At 46.6% G+C, this 22,904-nt stretch overlaps 1 long non-coding RNA gene across 2 annotated transcripts; it reads right to left on the reverse strand.

The window, feature by feature from the left end:
* Positions 1-15,366: 15,366 nt before the first annotated feature.
* Positions 15,367-22,808, reverse strand: LOC150050450 (uncharacterized). 2 transcript variants are annotated; one of them, XR_016538643.1, is made up of 3 exons: positions 22,650-22,808; positions 18,703-19,195; positions 15,367-15,472 (listed from the first exon to the last, which is right to left on the reverse strand). It is a non-coding gene; the product is annotated as an uncharacterized LOC150050450 (long non-coding RNA). The 2 variants fall into 2 exon arrangements; XR_016538642.1 differs by lacking the exon at positions 15,367-15,472 and having other exon boundaries at positions 18,597-19,195.
* Positions 22,809-22,904: the final 96 nt, after the last annotated feature.

The raw sequence follows: 22,904 nt of genomic DNA on the forward strand, positions 1-22,904 counted from the left end.
GTGCAGCCCAGGAACAAGGGAGGAGAATTCTAAACTGTCTACTATAAAGAAAGCCCTGTACATCTGCCTCGCTTTGGCATGTGTCTTAGCTCCAGCCTTGCTTACTCTAAAGGCAGAAAGAACTGTAGTAGCCCAGACTGCCACCTCTGGCGCACTGGCTCTTGAAATCTGGTGGGTTTTCCCAAGGTCTCTTATTAATATGCCAACACCCCAAGAGGTGTTGATACAAAGAAGCTAATACCTTAGTTAGCAGTTAACACCTTTAGTTGGCAGCTAATTCCTTAACGGCAATCATCAGGCATTCAGCTGAAAGGAGAACCTTAAGGGAAGGGGCAAGTAAGACTCCATCCTTGGTGTGGGTGCTCAGGGGGGAGCAGAGTGGAGCGGAATGGTATTCAGAGGAGGCGTCTTTATGGCTGTTTGGCCACAGGAAAATCCCATGACCTCTGATTGATTGAGTCCTGGGGAGCAGCACCCCAAATCAAGCTGGTCCCTTTCCCTGCTGAGAGGCCTCGCGGGCACACTCCTTACCCACAAGAGACCTGGGTTTCTTCCTCCATTAATTGGGGTCACTAAACCATGCCTTTTGGGGTCACCATTGATAACACTATGTATCTACAATTTCTGGGTATTTAGTGGTGATCCATAAACATTTTTTCATCTTGAGCACATTTGATTCTGTCAGTCTAAGTAAAGATTTGCTGAGGTAACAAGGAGCTCCTTCCCATTTCAATGGTCTTCAACCACAGACCCTATTGTTTGTTTGCTGACCTGCCAGTCACCAGCCTGCTGCGATTCTATTCCATGCCATCCTTCTGAGAACCAAGTGGAGAGAGGGGCGGTGAATGGTAGCTTTGCCTGGAGCATGCCAGCCCCACACTACAGGAAGAACCATGTAGAACATACAGAGGTTCTGAAAGATTCTGACCAGAAGTGGCACCGAGGGATGGGAAGGTAGCCTAGTGGTAGAGTGCTTACCTAGCATGCATGAAGCCCTGGGTTTGATTCCTCAGCACCACATGTACAGAAAAAGCTGGAAGTGACATTGTGGCTCAAGTGGTAGAGTGCTTGCCTTGAGCAAAAGAAGCTCAGGGACAGTGCCCAGGCACTGAGTTCAAGCCTCAGAACTGGCAAAAAAAATTCAGAAGTGGCACTGACACTTAGTCAAAGCAAGTCACAGGTGATTCTGATGGTAATGAGATGGCCAATTAGGATGGCACCTGGCAGGCAAGGCTATAATTACTCTTCAATAGGAACACAATCCAGCGCCATATTTCTTTCAATCTGTATTAGAAATATATCTAATATACATATGTATATGTAAATGCACATGTCTGGGGAAAGAGATATATAGATTTTGGGGGTAACTTTTCTGTGAAGTTTGGGTAGATGGCAGACATAGGCAAACCCTACACACCTTCAGGGAAGCTTCGCTGCTGGTGAGATTGCCTGGAAACCTATGTATGAATTTATATTCAAAGCAATGGGAAGGAGAAAGGGCACAAGAGAAACTAGAATGTGAAAAGGTTTCATTCTTACAAATGCTGTGGCACATACCTATGATCCCTGGTCTTTGGGAAGTGGAAATAAAAGGATCAGTGTTTGAGGCCTGACTGGGAAAGAGTTGGCAAGAATCTGCCTCAAAAACAAACTGATCATGGTGGTTCACACTTGCAATCTCATGCTTGGAGGCAGACATAGTGGGATTGTGATCAAGCCAGTCCTAGGTAAGAGCGTGAGATCTGAAGTTGGAGATGTAGAAAAAAAAATCTAAGAAGCTTTTTATCTACAATGAAGTACAAAGAAATCTGGAAGTGGGACTGTGACTCAAGCGGTAGCACTAACCTCAAGCAAAAAAGCTCAGAAACAGCATCCAGGTCCTGAGTTCAAACCCCAGGCCTGTCAGGTGTGAAAGGAAACAGAGAACCCTCGTTCTCTGACTCTTTCTTTCTTTCCAGTTCCTCCTGGTGCACAGAAACCTCTGTCTCGGGCCTTGGTGGCCCTGGGACCCTTAAAGAATCATCTGGAAACTTCCCTCTGTTCTTACGCTGGTCGAGGCTCCCTTACCCTCAATCTATCTCATCTTTGTTTTGATCCTAGGGTTCCTGGGCTCTGTTTGTACCCCCAACCAAACATCCTGGCTGTTTACTGGGAGAGTGTCCTTGGATCTGGTGATCCAGGGACCCATTAAGAGAGTTTATCATTGATCTACTTTTTAGATAGCTAAAAGCAGGAGGGCTCAGAGAGGTCCAGCACCTGCCTAAAGTCATACATCTTAGTGAACAGAGCCTGTGACACGCAGCTCTAGATGCCTTCGGATGTAGGGCCCTTGGCTGGGAAGGCAGGAAGAGGCAAGGCGTAGGGAAGAGGTTCAAGGGCTCAGGGATGGAAAAACTCTTTCCAACTCCTCACTCACACCTAGCTCAGCTCTGTCAACGGCTGAGCACAGCCCCGTCCCCAAAGGGACAAGGCTGCCTCTTGCTGAGTGACTGCAGACCACATTTTTCTTAATCTAAATTGAAAACTGCTCAAGTAGAAAAATCATTTCACTCCCTTTCGTCTCAGAAAGGAAAAGAAGAAGGGAGAAGGAGGGGCGGTGGGGGAAAGGGCGTGGCCAGAGGACAGGCAAGTGGCAGGGAGTCTGGCACAGGGTCTGTGCTGAGTTTTCTTTGGTTGTCTTAGCCCTGCCCCGAATGAGCTGGGACCATCTGACTGCTGCTACAGTTGGTCAGCAAGTGCTGGGTGCAGAGTGTGCACGGGTTGAACCTGGGCAGAACTCCCAGGATAGCACTGTCTCGGAAGGGCGTCCTCTTCATCCTTCCTCTGTTCACCCTTCCTCCACACAACAAATGGCACTGGAACACCCCTCTTGGGCTTGTACCTTCCAACATTTTTGTCCCATCCCAAACAGTTGTGTGTCCTTAGGCAAATCCCTTCCAGTCTCTGGGCCTGCTCGCCCTATCACAAAAAGTACAAGGACACAGCCGCAGTGCCCTCCCCCTCTCCTCCCGGCCTCCTCTGCTGCCCTTCCTGCCCCACCATCCATCCCCAGACTCATTTTACAGGTCAGTTTCCTTTAATTAGTGGTGTTCGGAGCCTTTTCCCTTGTAAAATGGAGGCCGAAGGTTCATCAAAATCTCATTAACCTCTCTTCTCCCCATGGCCCTGCAGGGGTCAGGCCTCACTCAGGCTGGGGCAGCTCTTCTCTGCAGGCTGGGGGTATGGGTTTGTCTGGGGCTGGGGCTGGCCAAGATATGGGGACAATATCCTGGCCACAGCACCCAGCCCTGCTTGTCTTGGCCCCCTGGGGGTCAGAGGACAGGAGGACCCTTCAGCATTTTAATTTGAAAACCTGCCAGGGGACCAAGGGACCTGGAGAGCAGAAGGGAATGGCTGTATTCTGATGAATTAATATTTTACTCGGAGCTGGCAATTTTCTCTGCTTTCATGTTGCCAGGCTCTTTTCCTTTTCTTTTATTATTTCCTTACTTGGAGGAGCAACAATGTCCCCTTGCTGTGGCCTCATTTTCAGACTCTCCCTCTGGGCAGCTGGAGCTCACCTGCTGGCCCTGTTCAGCACAGTGACCTCTGAGGAGCTTTCAAGAGGAGGGACCTGCAGGGGTCCCAGTGTGCCACCCCTCACTGAGGGGCCTTGGGCAAGCTGCTCAGGCTCTCATCCCCCTCCCCTTCCCCGATCTCTTGTGAGAATCCATTGTGATTATATATTTCGTGGCCATCAACCACTTTAAAAAACATGGGGGCAATGTCTTGCGACATGAATGTGAACTTGTCAGAAATCCCGCCAGTCCCAATACTAATGTACCTGGTCAAGAGAAATGAAAACATGTGTCCACCAATGACCCATGTAAATATTCATGACAGCTTTATTCAGAGTGGCCTCAAGCTGCACACAGGCGAAGTTCAGCGACTGGCTGGTGGACAAATGGTTGTGCATCTGTGAGTGGGAATATTACTTGGCAGTGAAAAGAACCGACCCATACTCACGAAAAGCATTCTATGAAGTGAAAGAAAGAGTCCTTCCATCCCTCTTCAGCCTCCACAGGCTAAATTTTCCATTCCATGGCAGTGCAGCTAAAAACAAAACCAAACCCAGAACATAAGCAGCTTAAAAGAGGAATCAGGGATGCTAAGATGGGTTCTAGTGTAGTGGGGCACAGGTATCTTTGTGGTGGTGGAAAAACATGTGTCTGTGGGCCTACTGGCACATACGTGTATCTTTCATACTCACCTAGCTGCACATCTTAACAGTGTATGACTAGGAGATTATATCTCAATAAACATTACTTTAAAAATTATTAGGCAATAAATAGATTAGCTAATTAAAAATATTTTTTGTTGTTTGAAAGAAGTATGGGGAGCCAAATTGTACTAAGGCATAAAATGTCCACTTGTCTGGGGGGGGGGTTGCGTTTTTTAAAAAAAAATTATTATTGAAGCTCGTCTGGATTTATGTGGGAAACTTTGACAGTCTGGGGGTGTCTTCTCCTAATCCGTACCCCACACCAGGGAACATAGCCACCACTCTACAGCCCTTGAAAGTTCAACAATTGATCACACCTCTCACCCAGCTGTGAGATTTTCTGATCACATATAAATCACCATCCAGACTCCAATATTTTTGTGTTTGGCTGTTAGTTATTGAAGTCATCTTTTTAAAATGCAAATTAGATCATGATGATTCTGATTCAAAGCTGTTCAGTCTCCCTAGCAAGCCCAGAGCCAGTGAAACCAGGGTCTTTTGTCCCTCTCCAGGTTGAACTGGCCTCTCCTGTGACATTGCGTTCTGTCCCAGCTGGCTTCCACACTGTCCTTGGGTCCCCCAGTCTGTCCAGAGGGGTAAGTCTCTGCCTTCTATTCTCCTTCCAGCTCTGGGCTTCAATGAGTTCTTGCAGGCCTCTGCTTCTAAGCCATCTCTTCCAGAATCCACTTGCTTCCACTGCTGGGTTACTGATTGTCACCTAGCTCTTTTCCATACCCTTCCAGGGTCCCAGTGACTTGCTGATTATAAGTTAATTGTCTCTCTCCCAGGGGCCTCAGCTCCTTCCAGGCAGGCGCTGGTGCAATTCCTGGGTCCCAGGGGCCAGGCCATCCCATGCCTGTATGAGTGCCAAATGCCTGTTGGCTGAATCCATCTAAGAACCTCTACTTGAGACCCTGACTTTTTATATATCTTCTCACTTACCCTGGATGATGGCTCAGCAAAGGATGCTGATGCCATCAGTCTCCTGGGCTGAAGGACTTAAAACAGGTTGAGCTAGTTGCCAAGGTTACAAAGCAATCCTGCCCAAGATGGGACATGTCACCTTCTTCTTCCCTCTTTTTACCTCTTGAGGCCAGCAGAGCCTGATTGGGCTCTCTCCAGTCTTTCTGTTGTTGCCATTATTAAATCTGAATAAAATATAAAACCTTACATGCATAGTGAGATGAATTTTCACTTAGTCATATACTCCCAACCCTTACCTAGAGCAAGAGAGATCATTTCCGGTGTAAAAAAACTCTCTTTGCAACCTACGCTTACCAGTCAATTCTTTCTTCTCAAGGGAAAGCATTTGGCTGGAATCTCACACCAGAGTTTATAATTGGCTAGGTCTTTTCTTTTCTTTTGGGGGTGGTGGTTGTGGTGGACATGGAGTGTATGTCTGCAATCCTAACTATGAGGGAGGTAGAAGAAGGAGGGTCACCATTTGAAGCTAACCTGGGCAAAACCTGTGAGACCCTATGGTGGTGAGGGGAACCTGAAAGTTAAAGAGCTGGGGATGTGGCTCAACTGCAGAGCAGTTAATCGCCTAACATGTGTAAGGTTCTGAGTTCAACCCCCCAGACTGCCTCCCTACCCCAAATTGGACTTTGCACCAGGATGCTTTTATGTGTGTCCACCTTCTGTCCCCATGCTTGTGTGAGGCAGAAGATCAATTCCTTCTCTCTCTTGCACATGGAACCAGCACGTCTCTGTAGATATCCAGTGTGAGGATGGCATTTGGGATGGAGACAAAGAATGCTCCCTCTGCCATTGTGGGATGTAGGCACCTGTTTCTCCGTCGCTAGAATGGACCCTGAGACACCCTGCTCCATTAGCAGTCACAGCAGGAAGAAATGGGGAGCACCTTTCATCTGTGAAGCCAGCTGCTGGCTGAGCCCAGCAAAGGTTAGGCTGCCTGCATTTTCCCCTCCAGTGATCTCAGCTCTTAGGGGCAATTAGCCGGCAGTGGAGCAGGAGCTCAGAATACTAACCAGATCTGGCCCAGACTGGGGAGCAGTTTCCATTTTCCACCTCCCAGATGGAAACTCAGGGTGGAGCCTGGGGGAAGGGAGGGGAGGAAAGAAATGGGAGGGAGGAGGCCTGGAGCATCCTTCACCAGAGATTCCTTGGTAGGAAAATGGGAGCTGCTTCTGGGCCTCTCTGCTCTCTCTTGCTTCCAGGAACCACATCTCCTTACCACTCCTGGCTGCTGCTTGTTCTGCCCCCGCACAGGACTTCTCTGTCCATTTTTCGGTGCTCTGTCATAGTCTGAAGTGGAAAGTGAGCTTGTGGCTCCTACCTGAGATCTGAGAATTGTGATTTGAAGCTAGCAAGAGCAGGAAAAACTGGTGAGACACTAATAAACCAGCAAAAAAGCTGGAAGTGGAGGCATGGCTCAAGTGATGTAATACCAGAGCAAAAAAGCCAAGGGACAACTTGAGGCCCTGAGTTCAAACCCCTCTACCAATACAGAAAGAGAGAGAGAGAGAAAGAGAGAGAGAGAGAGAGAGAGAGAGAGAGAGAGAGAGAGAGAGAGAGAAGAAAAGAGAGAGAGAGAGAGAAGAAAAGAGAGAGAAAGAAGGAAAGAAGGGAGGGAGGAAAGGCGGGGGGAAAAGGAAGAGAGAAAAAGGAAGAAAGGAAGGAAGAAAGAAAGGGTGGGAGGGAGGGAGGGAGGGAGGGAGGGAGGGAAAAAGTTAAATTACGCTCCAGTCTATGAAATATAGAGTGGGTGAACCGCAGATGTCAGGCATGTTGACGTCATCACATTCTTCACATGACACCCTGACATCTTAGATCATTCTTGCCAAATTGTATAACCTTAACTTCATTGTAAGAAAATATCAAACTCAACTGGAAAGACCAGGACTTTTCCATGGCTTCTTCAGATGGCTCCTGGCAAAGAGAAGGGATATTAATGAAAAGACAAGCAGAGTTTAAGCTTGGTCTGAAGATCACTTATGCTATAGAACCAGTGTTAATTGCTTGGCTTCAGTCATTTCTCTGGGGCTCTGTGGTGTGTTGACATGAGGGAAAGCTGCATGAAGAATACTCACAAACTCTCACTTTCCTTTTCCTTTTTTTGCTTGTTGTAAAAAAAAAATATGGTAGTACATATTGGAAATTCTTAACCTTTGCTTCACCTTGAATCTTATGGGTGAGGCTTGCCTTGTCCCAGAATAATGGTTTTTAGGCACATAAAATAATATATTTAAAAATATTTCCCCCAAGATTTATTATCTTAAAGTATACTTATAAAAATATCTTTAGGGTTGGAATATACTTTAGTGATTGAGTGCATGCTCGGCATGTGTAAGGCCCTGGGTTCAATTCATGACACAAGCACACATATATACATTTTTCTGATATAATATAGATATGCTTCTTTATTAACACTCACTAATAAGATCCTGCAACAGATATAAGATAAAGTGTAATTTCAAAGGGACAATGAGCACACACAGTGCTTCAAGAAGTCTGCTCACACTACAGATGTGTGTGCTGCTGGATATTGATATTCACACAGAAGGAAATGAGACATTTCAGTTAGAGGTTAGTGAAAATGAGAATATAATTTTTTTCCCATTCGAGTTCACAGACCCTCCCTGAATTCTATTTTCAGTCTGGCAGTATCCATTACCTTTCTGTTATAAATGTATATTTATTGAACTGGAAAGAAGTTTCATAATATATTAGTGAAGAGGTAGGGGGAAATAGATTGTGGTGGAACTGGGACAGTAGAATCCCGTTTCTACAAATTAAATGTGTGTGTGTGTGTGTGTGTGTGTGTGCGCGCGTGCACGCGTGCGATCATTCATTCAACAAGCATTCTGTGCTCACCTACCTTATGTCAGATCCTGGGAATTTAGCCATAAAAAGACAGGCATGGTTTCTCCTTTCAGCAGTAACTTGTAACAAAACATAGAGTGATTGCTTGCTTTTTCTTCTGCTTACTAATCTAGAGTTCTTAATTCTTCTAAGAAAATGTGTGTATTTTAGACTAAATAAAAGTTTAGTGGGTCTTTTGGGGAGGGGGGAATCTGTTGTGAGGCTTTTACTCAAGGTTTGGATACTGTTCTTGAACCTCTTCTGCTCAAGGCTAGTGCTCTACCACTTGAGCCACAGTGCCACTTCTGATTTTTGAGTGGTTAATTGGAGATAAAAGTCTCACGGGGACTTTTCTGCCCAGGCTGAGATTCTCAGATCTCAGCCTTCTGAGTAGCTAGGGTTACAGGCTTGAGCCACTGGTGCCTGGCAGAAAGTCGAGCTGTGGCTCAAGTGGTAGAGTACTAACCTTGAGCAAAAAAGCTCAGGAACAGTGCTGAAGCCCTGAGTTCAAGATCCAGGATTGGTACCTACACACAAAAAAATTACTTTACTAAAAAGACATTTATCCATAAATGGACAGAGCTGATGTCCAGTATCTCTGGCCCCAGGGCCCTTGAAACAGGCTTAGACCATAGAACTTCAGGAGCTCAGAGTGGGGTTGCTACCCTTTATACACTGTCACTCTTTAATTGGACATGTTTGGCTTGCATCTCATGCTTTTACCCCATTTTTTCTCAGCTGCAATTTGGCCAGTGATTCCTGTCTTTTCCTCTATTATCCACTCTGATTAGCTCAGCTGCACCTGTCAGCCTTTATTCCTGCAAGCACGGTGGATCGAGGCATGCAGAGTCGTTAAAATGCATGAATTTGGTTATGTTCACTCTTTCCTGGCCAGAAAGTAGAGGGCTGTGTCCTTGGGCCTTACATCTGAGCTTCTGTTGGCAGATCTAGGGCTCTCAGCCCAGGACAAGAATGTGTATGGAAATCACAGGACCAACCTGAAAGGCTTTGTGGAGGTGGGGGCAGGAGGGATCAGATGAGGAGCACAGAAAATCTGGCTCTGCCCCTGGATGCCCGGCACATGGGCCTCAGGAAGAAAACTGTGTTTCACCTGCATTCCCAGGAGAGGAGGGTTTATGAGGTGGAATTCGATGTTTTAGGAGCCTTTTGTTCCTTTTGTCTCTGTTTGCTTTTATGGGGTATGTGCTTGTGCACACTTGCAAGAGCTAACTCTGGGGCTTGAACTAGGGGCCTGGGCACTATCCCTCAGCTTTTTTGCTCAAGGCTAGGGCTTTACCACTTGGGCACAGCTCTACTTCTAGTGGTAAATTGGAGATAAGAATCTAATAGGGGCTGGTAGTTTGGCCAAGTGCTTGCCTAGCATGCACAAAGGCCCAGGTTCGATTCCTCTGTACCACATACATAGAAAAGGCTGGAAGTGGTGCTGTGGCTCAAGTGGAAGAGAATTGAACCTCAGGTCTCAGATTTCAGCCCCAGGAGTTTTTAGGATTATAGATATGAGCCATCAGCACCTGGCTACCTTCTTGACCTAATTTGGAAAAAAAAAAAAAGGAAACAATACTAACAGGTCAGACATCAGACTGGTTTTGTTTTTTGTGACACTTGTGACCCCAGAGTGAGTCATGAGTGATCTGGATGAGTTCTCACCACCCCAACCCTCCATAGAGTGGAGATAATTGGGCCTAAAGTGGTGAAGAGCCTGGGGCTGGCGGTGGAACATCCATGACAGAAGTGACGATTGTCTGTCGCCATCATTGCCATATATAACATAAGCAACTCTGAAGGATCTTGGTTCTTATTTGCCTTGCTTCCTCCTTCTCCCTGCATTCTTTTTCCTCCCTGCATTCTTTTTCTGTTTATTTCTGACTGCCACCCTTCTTCTCCCTCACCTCACCTCACCTGCCTACCTTGCTGGATGCATACTATTACAGCAGTGAGACAAAGTGAGAGATTCTACTGGAAAGGGGGATTGTGGTCAGATCCTGGAGGGACCGGGAATGTCGGGGAGAGAATCTGACCTTCAGCCTAAGAGCAATAGGGAGTCATGGCAGGCTGTGAGGGAGAAACCAGGCCTGGTAGCTGGGGAGCAGAGTTGAGTAGGGTGTTGAACCTGTGGGAAGAGGCAGACATTCAGGAGTGGTAAGAACAAAGGTCATTGAAATGGGCCATCTGGAGGGTACTGGAGGTCAAGTACATGAGCCCCCTTCCTTTCTGTGTTTGTGTGTGTGCTGGTACCAGTGCTTAAACTCAAGGCCTGGGTGCTGTTTCTTATCTTTTCACTCAAGGCTGATGCTCTACCACTTGAGCTATGGCCCACTTCTGGTAGTTAATTGGAGATTAACGGGGCTTTCTTGCCCAAGTTGGCTTTGAACCACGATCCTCAGATCTGTTTCCTGAGTAGCTAGAATTAGAAGTCTAGGCTCCCTATGCCTAGCATCACAGCCCCCTTTTCAACTTCTCTCTTGCTCATGAAACCTAGCTGGAGTGCCCTACAGTCCTATGTGACCTCAGACTAGAGCCTAAACTCTCTGGGCCAGCAGTACTGAGACCGTGGGCCTCAGTGCCTCATCCTGGCTCCCTCATGAAGACACCCTGGATCCTGCAAGCTTCCATCATCTTCCAGGCTGCTCCCTGCTCTGAGATTAATTTGTTTACTCCCTTGCCTGGAGATGAACTGGAGAGAACTAATCGTCCATCAGCCGCGCTCCCCCAACCTCCCTCCACCCCGCCCTGAATGTCCATTTTCTGGCAAAATATGTCCTTGCAGCTGCCAAGGCTGCTTGGAAAATGCTAATTTTATCCTCAAATTAAAATTTGTTCCCTTATCCTCATTTTAATAAAAGTGAAGCATCCGGAAACATTGCCATGGAAGAGAAAGATCTGACATAATTTTTTGAATGCTTTCTGAAGGGTCTGTCCTCTTGCCCTGACCCCTTCCTCATCTCCACGACCCCCCCCCTCCTGAGGCAGTATTTACATTTCTTAATAACCCCTCATTAATATTCATGAGAAGGGGTGGTAATAATGGCTGAGCACATTGCACTAATTCAATTTCCACCCGCCTCAGCGTGTTTACTTAATCACCAAGGGACCCGGGTTACTCAGTACAATTATTTATTCGGAATTAGATCTGGAGGCATCTGGACTGGAAATGGGGAACCAAGAGCAAAATGGAAACCAATTCTCTGTCTGTGTCTCGTCCTCCCAGCCAACTTCTACTGGCTGTCTGCCAAGGTTCCAGGCTAGCCCTCCTGGAGTACATGCTCTGCCTGGCTCTGCCTGCTGGGCAGTCCCCAGAGGAAGAGGCTTGTGATGTGGTGAAGGTGTTCCAGATGCTCTGGCCCTGGCAGTATGCTCTCATGAATGGTGGCCACTGTGGAAGGTTTGCCAGGCTCCCTGGTGGCCCAAATATGGGCAGCCAGATGCAGGCCTAAGAGGGGTGCTGGAGGTTGGTCCCACCTGGACATATATTGTGGCTAGCAAATGGATCATGAACCCTGTGGGGATGAGAAAAAGGGTCAAAATACAGTTTGTTCATTATCAAGCCTGAGGTTTTTTGTTTTGTCAGTCGTGGGACTTGAACTAAGGGCCTGGGCACTGTCCCTGAGCTCTTTTTCTCAAGGCTAGAACTCTACCACTTTGAGCTATGGCTCTACTTCTGGTTTTCTGGTAGTTAATCATAAATGAGAGACTCATGGACTTTCCTGCCTGGATTAGGTTCAAACAGTGATCCTCAGATCTCTGTACCCTGAATAGCTAGGATTAAAGGTGTAAGTTACCAATGCTGGCACTCGCAGATGTAACTAATTCGATTTGTGTTTGTTTTTTTTTTAATCAGCCCCGAGTTCAATTGTCACCTCCTTCAGGAAGACTTCCCTGGATCCAGAGACCAGATTATTTTCTCCTGTTAGGCCCTCTCTCCTTACAGCCTGGATGGACTCGGCCACAACACCTTGCTATCAGTAGGCATCAGCATAATCCTCAATAATGAATTTCTCAGCCTTTTTCTGGCAGGGGACTGTAGGTTGCAAGGAGCAAACTCATGGCTCTCCTGGTCATCCCTGTGTCCACAACCCCCACTAATGTCTACCCAGCAGAGCACATATGTGGTAACTAACTGGGCACCGTGGCTCCCACCTGGGCTGTCAGCTATTTAGAAGGCTATGAGGAGGAGGGTTGCTATTCTAGGTCTGCTTGAGCATCTCAACCAATAAGACAATGTTTCACCTGTGTAATCCCAGCTTTGCTGGACATATAAGTAGGAGGATTGAAGTCCAAGGCTAGCATAGCAAAAGTGTGAGACCTATTGGAAAAACGATCTAAAAGCTAACAGGACTAAAGATGTGGCTCAAGTGGTAGAGTGCTTGCCTACTGGGTACCCTAGGTCCTGGGTTCAAACCCCAGTCCCACAAAACAAACAAGTAATAATAAAGAGAGATATATTGATTATTAACTAACTGATTCTTATGTATTTTTGTTGTTGTTGTTTTGTTTTTGAGACTGAGTCTCACATAGCTCAGGCTGGCCTGATCTTCTTGGCTCAGCCTTCCAAGGGCTAGGATTACAGGTATGAGCCACCAAACCCCAACTCTACTCATTCTTAAAGCAAGAATAGGGGCCACATTGCCTGGACTTTCCCAAATCCATACAACTAACAGGACCCAAACCCAATTCTGGTCTTGCCTCTTATGAATTAGATAAGCTGAACAAGTTGCCTGATTTTTCTGAGCCTGGGATTCAGACTCAGGGCCTGGATGCTGTCCCTGAACTTTTTGCAGTAGAGTGCTGACACTCTACTACTTGAGAGATTGACACTGGCCAATACACGTCCCACTGGAGTGGGAGCTCCTAGCAGGACTGGCGTCATCTTATATGTCTAGGGTTTGGACACTGAGAAGCTTCTCAAAGGTAAATGGTTGGATGCATGGATGAATGAAAGATTTTGATGACATGACTTTTCTAGGCAAGGTGTTTGTGCTCTAGCTTAGCCAGAGAGAAAGCATTCATAAGGGGAGTGTCTCCTGAGACTAATAAGCATTTTTAGTGAAATAACATCCACAACACAATACTAACAAAGTGATTAATAAACAAGAAAAGGCTTTATAAGTTCTCCCTGTGAGTGTTCTGTATACTGTTAAGTGTGCTTCTGTTTCTGCCCAGCTCAGCATTTCTGCCTAGGTGCTCACAAGGTGGGGAACAGAAGAAGAGAAGAGAATGGATTAGAGGCTTTGGCCCAGCCCCAGAACAAAAGGCAAGGAGGAGCTGAGGAGACAGCAGATGATTTAATCATTACAAACTCATTTTGAGACACCCCTTCCCTTCCCTCCAGCCTCCAAAGCACCTGGACCCTCGGCCCAGCCAAGGCCCTTCATTAAAATCTTTTGGAACTCAGGCTGGGTTGGAAGAAAGTCAAGAACTGCCAGCCTGTCTGCCAGGCAAGGTGAGAGGGGCTGGAGCGGGGGGTCTTCTTCATAGATGTCAACTTGGAACATCAGGATGGTAAGACTTGAAATCAGAGGGGAGAATGAATGAAAGGCAATGGTAGAGATGCAAGAGGTATGGCCCAGCTATTTCAGGTGGGGTGCCCTAAAAAGCAGAACCAGAGACAAGGACTTGGGGATAGGGAGTTATGTGGGAGGAGTGAAGAAGGCAGACCAGCAAGACAAGAGAGGGCTGCTTGTTACTGAGGGCACTCACCATTGCTGGGGGAACTTCATGATCCAGAGTTGGCAAAGAATGGAGGACCAGGCACCCAGTCACCAACTCCTCTTGCTCAAGGGTTAAGCAGCCTATTGTAGAGGTGGCATGCCAAGGAAATAAGACATATGCCAGTTTATAAAGCCCAAAGCTCAAATGAGTTGAACCACTAACTTTAAGGATATCAGGAAGTTAAAAAATGATTTTAATTACTCACTTTTACTGATATTATTTACTTGTTTCTATAATACTGGTTCAAGAGAGAGACTGAGAAATTACAAATAAGCTAAAGGGAAAAAGATTAAAGCCACTATCCAATTACTCAGATGGCATCACCACGAGCAGTGCATCATCTTAAATCTTCTCTATGTAAATCTTGGAGAGTTCATCTGAGCAAATAAAAACAAAAAAAAACAGGGCTTAGAATGTAATCACTATATGATGGCCTAATGCACTAGCTCCTAAGAATGATGAGGAAGAGGAGAAGCGGAAGGAGAAGGGAAAAGAGGGAATGATGAGGAAGAAGAGGAGAAGAGGAAGAAAAGAATGAAGAAAGGAAGAAGGAAGAAGGGTTGGGAAGTTATGACAAAACAGAGAGGATATGAAGAAGCCGGGAAGGACATCATGATGCATAGAGATCGACAAGATGTGTAGAAATTATCTAGGTGAAGTGGGAGGACCAGGTAGTGGAACCAGCATGGACAAAGATCCTGTGCTTGGGAGTAAAGAAAAGGCCAGTATGGCTGGGGTCCATGACAGAACGAGGGATTGAGATGAGATGAAGAAACATAAGTGGGCAGGAGCTATCCCTCCGTCAGGCCTCGTAATAGAGACAAGGATTTGAGTCTTCACCCTAGATAGCAGAGGGAAACTATCTGAGAGGTTAAGCCAAAGAATGTGTCATATAGAAGATGATCTGTCAGTGCCTCCCCACCCCAGCCTTGTATTTCAATATGCATAAAGTGGACTTTTTATTTTACTGGTCCTGGGACTTGAACTCAGGGCCCAGGGACACTGTCCCAGAGCCTCTTTGTGCTCAAGGTGAGAACTGTACCACTTGAGACACAGTGCCACTTCTGGATTTTTCTGAGTTGTTTATTAGAGATAAAGAGTCTCACAGACTGGCTTTGAACTATGATCCTCTAATCTCAGCCTCCTGAGTAGCTAGGATTACAAGTATGAGCCACTAATGCCCAACTGAAGTGGACTTTTGATTACCAGAGTCTGAGTGTCTTTACCTGCAGTTTTCTCTAACAACTAGGACACATTTTGTGAACAGGCCAGAGGACTAGAGGGTTAGCATCCCCACCACACTCTGTAAGAACTAAGTCTCACACTACCTAAGTAGATAAATACTTAGCAACTCACTTTCCAGTGGGGAGCGCTCTGAGCTTTATACATAGCAAAAGGAGAGGACTGCATGAAGGCTGGGATTCTGTCCACCCTTGAAGGCAGGGCAAGGAGAAAGGTCAGGAATACATATGTTAATATTTTGTGCATGTCACAGAACAGCTTGTAACCATCAGATTTTCTGGAACTCTCTGCCGTCTTCTCACCTGGCCTTGACTCATCAGACTCTAGAACAACCAGCTGCCATCATTCGGGGAAAGCCTCATTTTCTCCTGCAGGGCAGGATCCAATAACTGTGTTCTCATCCAATAAAGGAGGCTGGCGCACAGGGACAAAATATTGAATTAAAAACAATACCAAAGCTGCTGAGCTCATGCCACCCCTGAACTGCCTGTACGTGCTTTTGCTCTGCAAATTGGTAACGGGAGCCCCAGGGTAATACTGTCCAGGAGACTGCAAAGGAAGACAGGGAAGCAGAGCAAGGATTCAGCTGTAGAAAATCAAAACCAGGGGCCGGGAGTTTGCCCTAGTGGTAGAGTGCTTGCCTAGCATGCACGAAGACCTGGGTTCGATACCTCAATAAATAGAAAAAAAGCCAAAGTGGTGCTGAGGCTTTAAGTGGTAGAGCTCTAGCCTTGAGAAACTTCAAGGACAGTGTTCAGGCCCTGGGCTAAGCCCAGGACTGGCAAAAAAAAATCAAAACCAGCTCTGGGGTACCTGGCCTTGTCCTGGCTCTGTAGAGTCCTTCAGGTGGCAAGAGGCCCTAGTGATTACTGGTATAGTTTTGAGCCTTGGTTTGCAGCCTGGCTCTACAACCCTGTGAATTCTGTGAACCTGACTAGGTCACAGACAAGCTAAGTTCAACTGTGTGTGGGACACGCATGTGAGGGCATGCGCATGCAGGTCAGTGCTGGGGCTTGAACTCAGTTCAAGCACTATTACTGAACTTTTTGTGTTCAATGCTAGCACTCTGCCACTTGAGCTACAGCTCTATTTCCAGCTTTTTGGTAGTTAATTAGAGGGTTAATTAAAAAGAGACTCATGGACTTCTCTGCCTGGGCTGGCTTTGAACCGTAATCCTTAGACCTCAGTTCAATGTTTGTTATTTTTGTTTGAAGACCAAGTACATGCCATTTTGTTTAACCCTTATTGAATCTAGCAACTACTCTATTTCCAAGGCTCAGAAGACTTAGGAAACTTGCCCAGGATCACATAGCCAGGTAGGTGTTGCTGGGTCTCAGAGGATCCTTGCGTATGTCCTTTGCTAGGTCAGAATATTTCTGTCCCCTCAAACTTATGGTGATGGCATTAAGAAGTGAGGCCCCTGGAAATTGGATCAGTGCTTTTATAAAAGTCATAAGTGGGGCGCTTTGGGGGCTCATGCTTGTAATCCTAACTATAAAGGAGTCTGAGATCTGAAGATCATGGTTCAAAGCCAGCTTGGGAAGGAAAGTCCATGAGACTCTGATTTGCAATTTAATCACCAAAAAGCTGCAAGAGTAGCTGTGGATCAAGTGGTAGAGCATTGGCTTTGAGAAAAAAATTTCAAGGATAGTGCTGAGGCCCTGAGTTCAATACTCAAGGTTGACATAAAAAAGAAAGGAGAGGGGCCGGGAGTTTGGCCTAGTGGTTAAAGTGCTTGCCTAGCATGCATGAAGATCCGGGTTCGATTCCTCGGTACCACATACATAGAAAAAAAAAAGCCAGAAGTGGTGCTGAGGCTCAAGTGGTAGAGTTCTAGCCTTGAGAAAGTCCAAGGACAGTGCTCAGGCCCTGAGCTCAAGCCCAGGACTGGCAAAAAAAAAAATTAAAAATAAATTAAAAAAAAAAGAGAGAGCCCGACATGGTGGCTCACGCCTGTAATCCTAGCTACTCAGGAGGCTGAGATCTGAGAATCAAGGTTCAAAGCTAGCCTGGGCACAAAAGGATCTGAAACTCTTATCTCCAACTAACCCCTAGAAAATGTAAGTAGGGCTTGGCTCAAGCCTTGAGCTGAAGAGCTCAGGGACAACACTCAGGCCCAGGGGTAGGGTGGTAGCTTTGAGCTGAAGAACTCAGGGACAGCACCCAGGCAAAATTCAAGCCCCATGACCCACAAAAGAAAGGGAGGAAGGAAGGAGGGAACGAAGGAAGGAAGGAAGGAAGGAAGGAAGGAAGGGAGGAAGGAAGGAAGAAAAGACAGAGGGAGAGAGACAGAGAGAGAGAGAGAGAGAGAGAGAGAGAGAGAGAGAGAGAGAGAGAGAGAGAGAGAGCGCGCCATGAGTGTTCTTCATGTCCTTCATGTGAGGACCAGTGAGAAGGGATAGGACCTTACTAGGCAACTTGGACTTCCAGCTGCAGACATGTAAAAATAAACACATCACAGTGCCACCCATTCTGTAGCACTGTGTTATGGCAGGCTTGGTGGACTATGATATCTTCTTTACCATTGCACCTTTTTAATGAAAAAATGCAAGTTCAAGATCTCTAATCACTGGGCTTGCACAAGTGGGGCTCATGCAAGTTCAGCTTTAAAGAGGGCAGAGGGGGTTCCAACAGAGGTAAAAAACTCAATAATGCTAATTAAATAGCCACCACCAGTATTGTCTATTGAGTACTTGCTCTGTACTATTCTAAACAGCCTTTAAAAATTTATTTTGGCCGGGGCACGGTGGCTCATGCCTGTAATCCTAGCTACTCAGGAGGCTGAGATCTGAGGATCGTGGTTCAAAGCCAGCCCTGGCACAGAAAACCAAGAGACTCTTATCTCCAATTAATCACTAGAGAATGGGAAGTGGGGCTGTGGCTCCAGGGGGAAGGTAGTAGTCTTGAGCTGAAAAACTCAAGGAGAACACCCAGCCCCAGAGGTAGGACGGTAGCCTTTAACTGGAGAGCTCAGGAACAGTGCCCAGGTCCAGAATTCAAGCCCCATGACCCACAAAAACAATTATTTTATATGATGCTGGGAATCAAAACCAGGGCCTTAGATATACTAGACAAGGGCTTTATTAAGTCCTTGCCACCCCTTTCATATCTTATCTGATTTTTATTATCAAGGTTCTATGATGTGTTATTTCCTTCCCTAGGAACAGAATATCCTCGGCAGTAATCCACTTGCCCAGGGCCACATTGGCTGGCAAGTAACCAAGTTGGGTGGGACTTGTCCCCAGCTCTGTCTGACTACAAAGCCAGCACAGTTGGCCCTCAGCTTCCTGTATCCCTTCTCCAAGCCTCAAGTGTAGAAGCAAATACTTGGTTTACAATCTTCAGCTAGAACAAGGATATAAAACTGAAACCCAACCTAACAATGAGAAAAAAAATGTGTCAACCCAAACATTAAAGATTGAGGTTTGATGGCTACAAGAGACTCAGTGACATTTTCCTGTTTTCCCGCTGCTGTTCCTTCCAAACCTAGTTCTGTATATTTGGTCACGAGATAACTGTCACATTGCTGGCTATCATGTACCATAGCAAAGAAGGGACTTTATTTCTTTCTAAGCAAAAATAAATAATTAAAAAACAAACAATCTTTCCCAGAAGCCTTGATGCTAACATTCTTCAGATCTTACGTGGCAGAGCCAACCCATCACTCAGAAGAAAATTGAAACTTCATGCATAGCTTGAGAAAGCCAGGATCATTTATAGAAGAATGGATTACACCCCAAATCGAAGTTCTGTTAGAAAAAAAGAAAGAGCAGTGACTTACTTGGGGTCATTAAAAAAAAGTGTGCCTATGCACAAATTTTTTCGCTTCTCTCACTTTTCCCCCAAAGCTACCCTTCCCCCCCCAACAGATAACATTTTATTTGTTCTTTGAGGACCAGCTCAAATGTCACCTTTTCTGGGCTGTCTTCCCTCACTTCTTTCTATTAGGCTAACGGCTCTCCTTTCCCTGTGTTTCCCAGGAGTTCTGCTACAACTTCTACAATGGTCTTCATTTCATGGCTGTGGAGAGAGGTCAGGTGTGGAGTTTCTGGACCCAGGTTCAAATCCCAGGTCTTCCACTTCTTTCATGGGTTAAGCTGGATGTTAGTTCCTCTTTTCAGGCCTTGGTTTCCTTATCTGTAAAAAGATACACCCCTGTAAGGCAGTATTGAGAATTAAGATAGACAGTGTGTTTGGGATTATTATCAACAATCTCCTTAGAAGGAAGGGAGAAAGGGAAGGGGAAGGGAAGGAACAACTGGGCTGGACTAGGCAAATGCAACTCACTGCAAGAATAAAACAGAAGTCCTCCAGTGTGCCAGCCACAGGGCCCCTTCTTCCCGAGTCCCCACCCCCCACCCCTGGATCTTCTGAGAAAGTAATTTTTCATCCCCAAAGTCATTTGGCTTAGAGAGAGGGGAGAGCCGTGATGGCAGGGTCTGCATTGTGCCTGCCCAGCCCACCATCAATCACCTGGCCGACAGGAACTCACCTCCCACAAATAAAGTTATGACAAGCATCCCCAACCCATTCTTCCAGCCATCACCTCCCTGTTTCCATCATCTCTGACATTACAAGCCATCAGCCAAGCTGTTTGTCACGGCTCTGACAGAGCCTTGGCAATGCGGGCAGAAGGGTCGTACTACAGTATAGCAGACCCAGAGCAGGGGTGGGACCCCTCCCTATACCTGGTGATCTTGGGATTTCCCATATGCAGTGCAAGGGGGAGGCAGAAGTGCAGAAGTGCAAGAGAACCAGTTCATCCATCTATTCATTCAGCAAATGGCGAATATCCCTACCCTGCCCCAGCCTGTCATGTCTCTGACACTGCAGAGGGGAGGTGTGGCTAGAAAACAGGCCAGGCTAACTGTGCCAGCACAGTGTGGGAAACTGTGGGAGCACAGAAAGGTGGGGACTCCCCCCCCACACAAACACACAGAGGGCTACTTGGAGGAGGAATCATTTGAGTTGGGACCTGCAGGATGAGGAATAAGGACACTTGAGGGACAGGGAGGTCTATAGATCTCTTTTCCCCTCCCTCTTAAAAGAACCAAAGAGCAAAGGTGAGCAGGAGTTTGGGGAAGGGAAGAGGAAAATGTTCTTGGAGACTAGAAAGGCTCTGAATAAGTTTCCTCCCAGGAATGTCTAACATCCTCCCCTAGAAAAGTCTTTGAGGTATTGTGTAGCATCTGAAGGTCGATGGACCTGCGAGGAAAAGACATTGTCTGCTGCCTGACTTAGGGATAACATGTGGCCCTCATATAATGAGATGCTGTGGTTGGAAGAGATCAAATGTGGGGTCCAGGCAGAACTGCTTTGGGACACAGGAAGTGTAACCCAGTGTTGAGCACAGCTGTGTGCATCACAGGTTTTTGCAGGGTATGGGATAGCATTGTCATTGTGAAGACCTGAGCAGGAAGCCATGGCTTCTCCAGATAGCTGCAGCTATTGAAGCACCTGAGAATAGACCCTTAGCCAGGGAGGCACTAGTAGGGTCCAATCTCCCATTCTGGGTGACCCAGGCTAGCAGGGGCCAACAAGGGAACAGAGCAGAAGGCCCCTAGAGAGATCCGTGAGAAGCAAGGACACACCTAACCTGGAAAGCACACAGCTCTCCAGAGGAGCTGGGCTGAGGCTCTGTAATGGTGCAGGAGGAAGCTCCAAGATAGAAAATGGTCACAAATACTTACACAGCATCATGGGCACACTTGTGATGGCTGACTTGGAAAAACTGGTCTTTAAAATTCTTTCCCTAGGGGCTAGGAGTTTGGCCTAGTGGTAGAGTGCTTGCCTAGCATGTATGAAGACCTGGGTTCGATTCCTCAGTACCACATATAGAAAAAAAGCCAGAAGTTGTGCTGAGGCTCAAGTGGTAGAGCTCTAGCCTTGAGAAAGTCCAAGGACAGTGCTCAGGCCCTGAGCTCAAGCCCAGGACTGGCAAAAAAAAAATTCTTTCCCTGGGTATCTGGGTATATACGTGTTTCTTTGTGAGCAAAATCTTATGATTTCCCTATGAGTCAAGACGTTTTTGGAACTGTTTGAGGTTGCAGTAGATCCATTTTTCTTAAGGTGTACCCCTCAATACTACATCTGAGGTATGCTAATGAGTGTCATGCAAATAGCTCCTGTAGACCAATGGTGTTTGGGTACCTTGGGAAATAAAGCCAAATGGCTTTCATCCTACAAGACTGTGCAGAGTGTTTGAATATTCTAATGTGCATTGTGCTCTTCTGTAAGAAGTATGAATTTAACAACTGTCCTCTAGCTGATATTTTTCTGCCCTTCATTGTTGTTGATGCTAGTTTCATATCTGCTGCAGTAGTTCAGAGCTTCAAACACATAATTTATCAATTGGTCATCACGGTCACCAGTGACGAAAATGTCATTCTTTCGTACCTAACCCGCTTGGACTTGTATATCTGCTAATTTTCAACAAATAGCCTAAGTTTATTTGAAGGTTAAAGCAATAAAGAACATTGTTATCTCAAGAGCTGACTGAAATGGATGATTCTGGCTCCTTATGTCTCACTTGAAGGCTTAAGTGGAGCTGGAGGGTCCTCTTCTAAGATAGACCCAGTGAATTTCATTTCCTGGTGTTCAAACCTTGTGTAGTCCCTGCCCAGAATCAGTAGATTTGCTCTACACAATTCATGCAAAGTTGTTGGACAGCAGCTCAAGGACTGGGCAGTGTCCCTCAGCTTTTTACTCAAGTCTGGTGCTCTATGACTTGAGTTATAACGCCATTTCCAGTTTTTTGATCATTAATTCGAGATAAGAGGCTTATGGACTTTTCTGCCTGGGCTGGTTTTGAACTTTGATTCTCAGATCTCAGTCTCCTGAGTAGCTAGGGGAACTACCAGTACACCGATCTTATTGTAGGTATTTTTTTTTGCCAGTCCTGGGCTTGAGCTCAGGGCCTGAGCACTGTCCTTGGACTTTCTCAAGGCTAGAACTCTACCACTTGAGCCTCAGCACCACTTCTGGCTTTTTTCTATGTATGTGGTGCCGAGGAATTGAACCTGGGTCTTGATGCATGCTAGGCAAGCACTCTACCACTAGGCCAAACTCCCGGCCCCTTATTGTAGGTATTTTTAAAATCTGAAGGTATTTGATAGTATTAAAGCCAGGAATGAAAAAAAAAATGTATCAACAACTGTTTATCCACTGTTAAATGCTAGGCATTCCTTTAGGTTCTGTAATTCTGGAGCTGAGAGCCACATCAAGTATGTCTTACAAATCTCCAGTGTATTGTATTGTATTTATTGGTTGGTTGGTTGGTTGGTCGGTCGTGGGGCTTGAACTCTGGGCCAGCGCTAGGCACCGTCCCTGAGCTCTTCAGCTCAAGGCCGGCGCTCTACCCCGGGAGCCACAGCGCCACTTCCGGCCTTCGTGGTTAACTGGGGATAAGTCTTGCGGACCTTGGTGACCTGGCTGGCTTTGAACCGTGATCCTCCGATCTCAGCCTCCTGAGTAGCGAGGATGACAGGCGTGAGCCACTGGCGCCCGGCTAGAGTGCATTTTATTTACGCTTGGTGGCGGATGCCTACAGCGCAGCTGTGAGATGAAGAGGAAACAGGATCAAATCTCCCACCTGGCTGGAAGGCTCTCAGAGGCACTCCGCCCCGCCCATAGGGGGCACTCCACACATCTCTCCCGGTTCCTTTCTATCCTTCCTCTTCCCCTCACTTCCCCCAGGCTCCGCCCTCGTCTCCGCCTTCTTCAGGTTCCGGGCGGAAGCTGTACTGTCACAACTGTGTCTCGCTTTACGGTAGAGGTGCCTTTTACGGCAGTGTGGCCAGTGTGGCTCTCGCGCTCTTTTGCTCCATTGGCTGCGGGGCCTCGCTCG

Source organism: Megascapheus bottae, chromosome 18 (genome assembly GCF_031878675.1).
Source record: "Megascapheus bottae isolate mThoBot1 chromosome 18, mThoBot2.hap1, whole genome shotgun sequence".
Taxonomy (NCBI): Eukaryota; Metazoa; Chordata; class Mammalia; order Rodentia; family Geomyidae; genus Megascapheus; species Megascapheus bottae.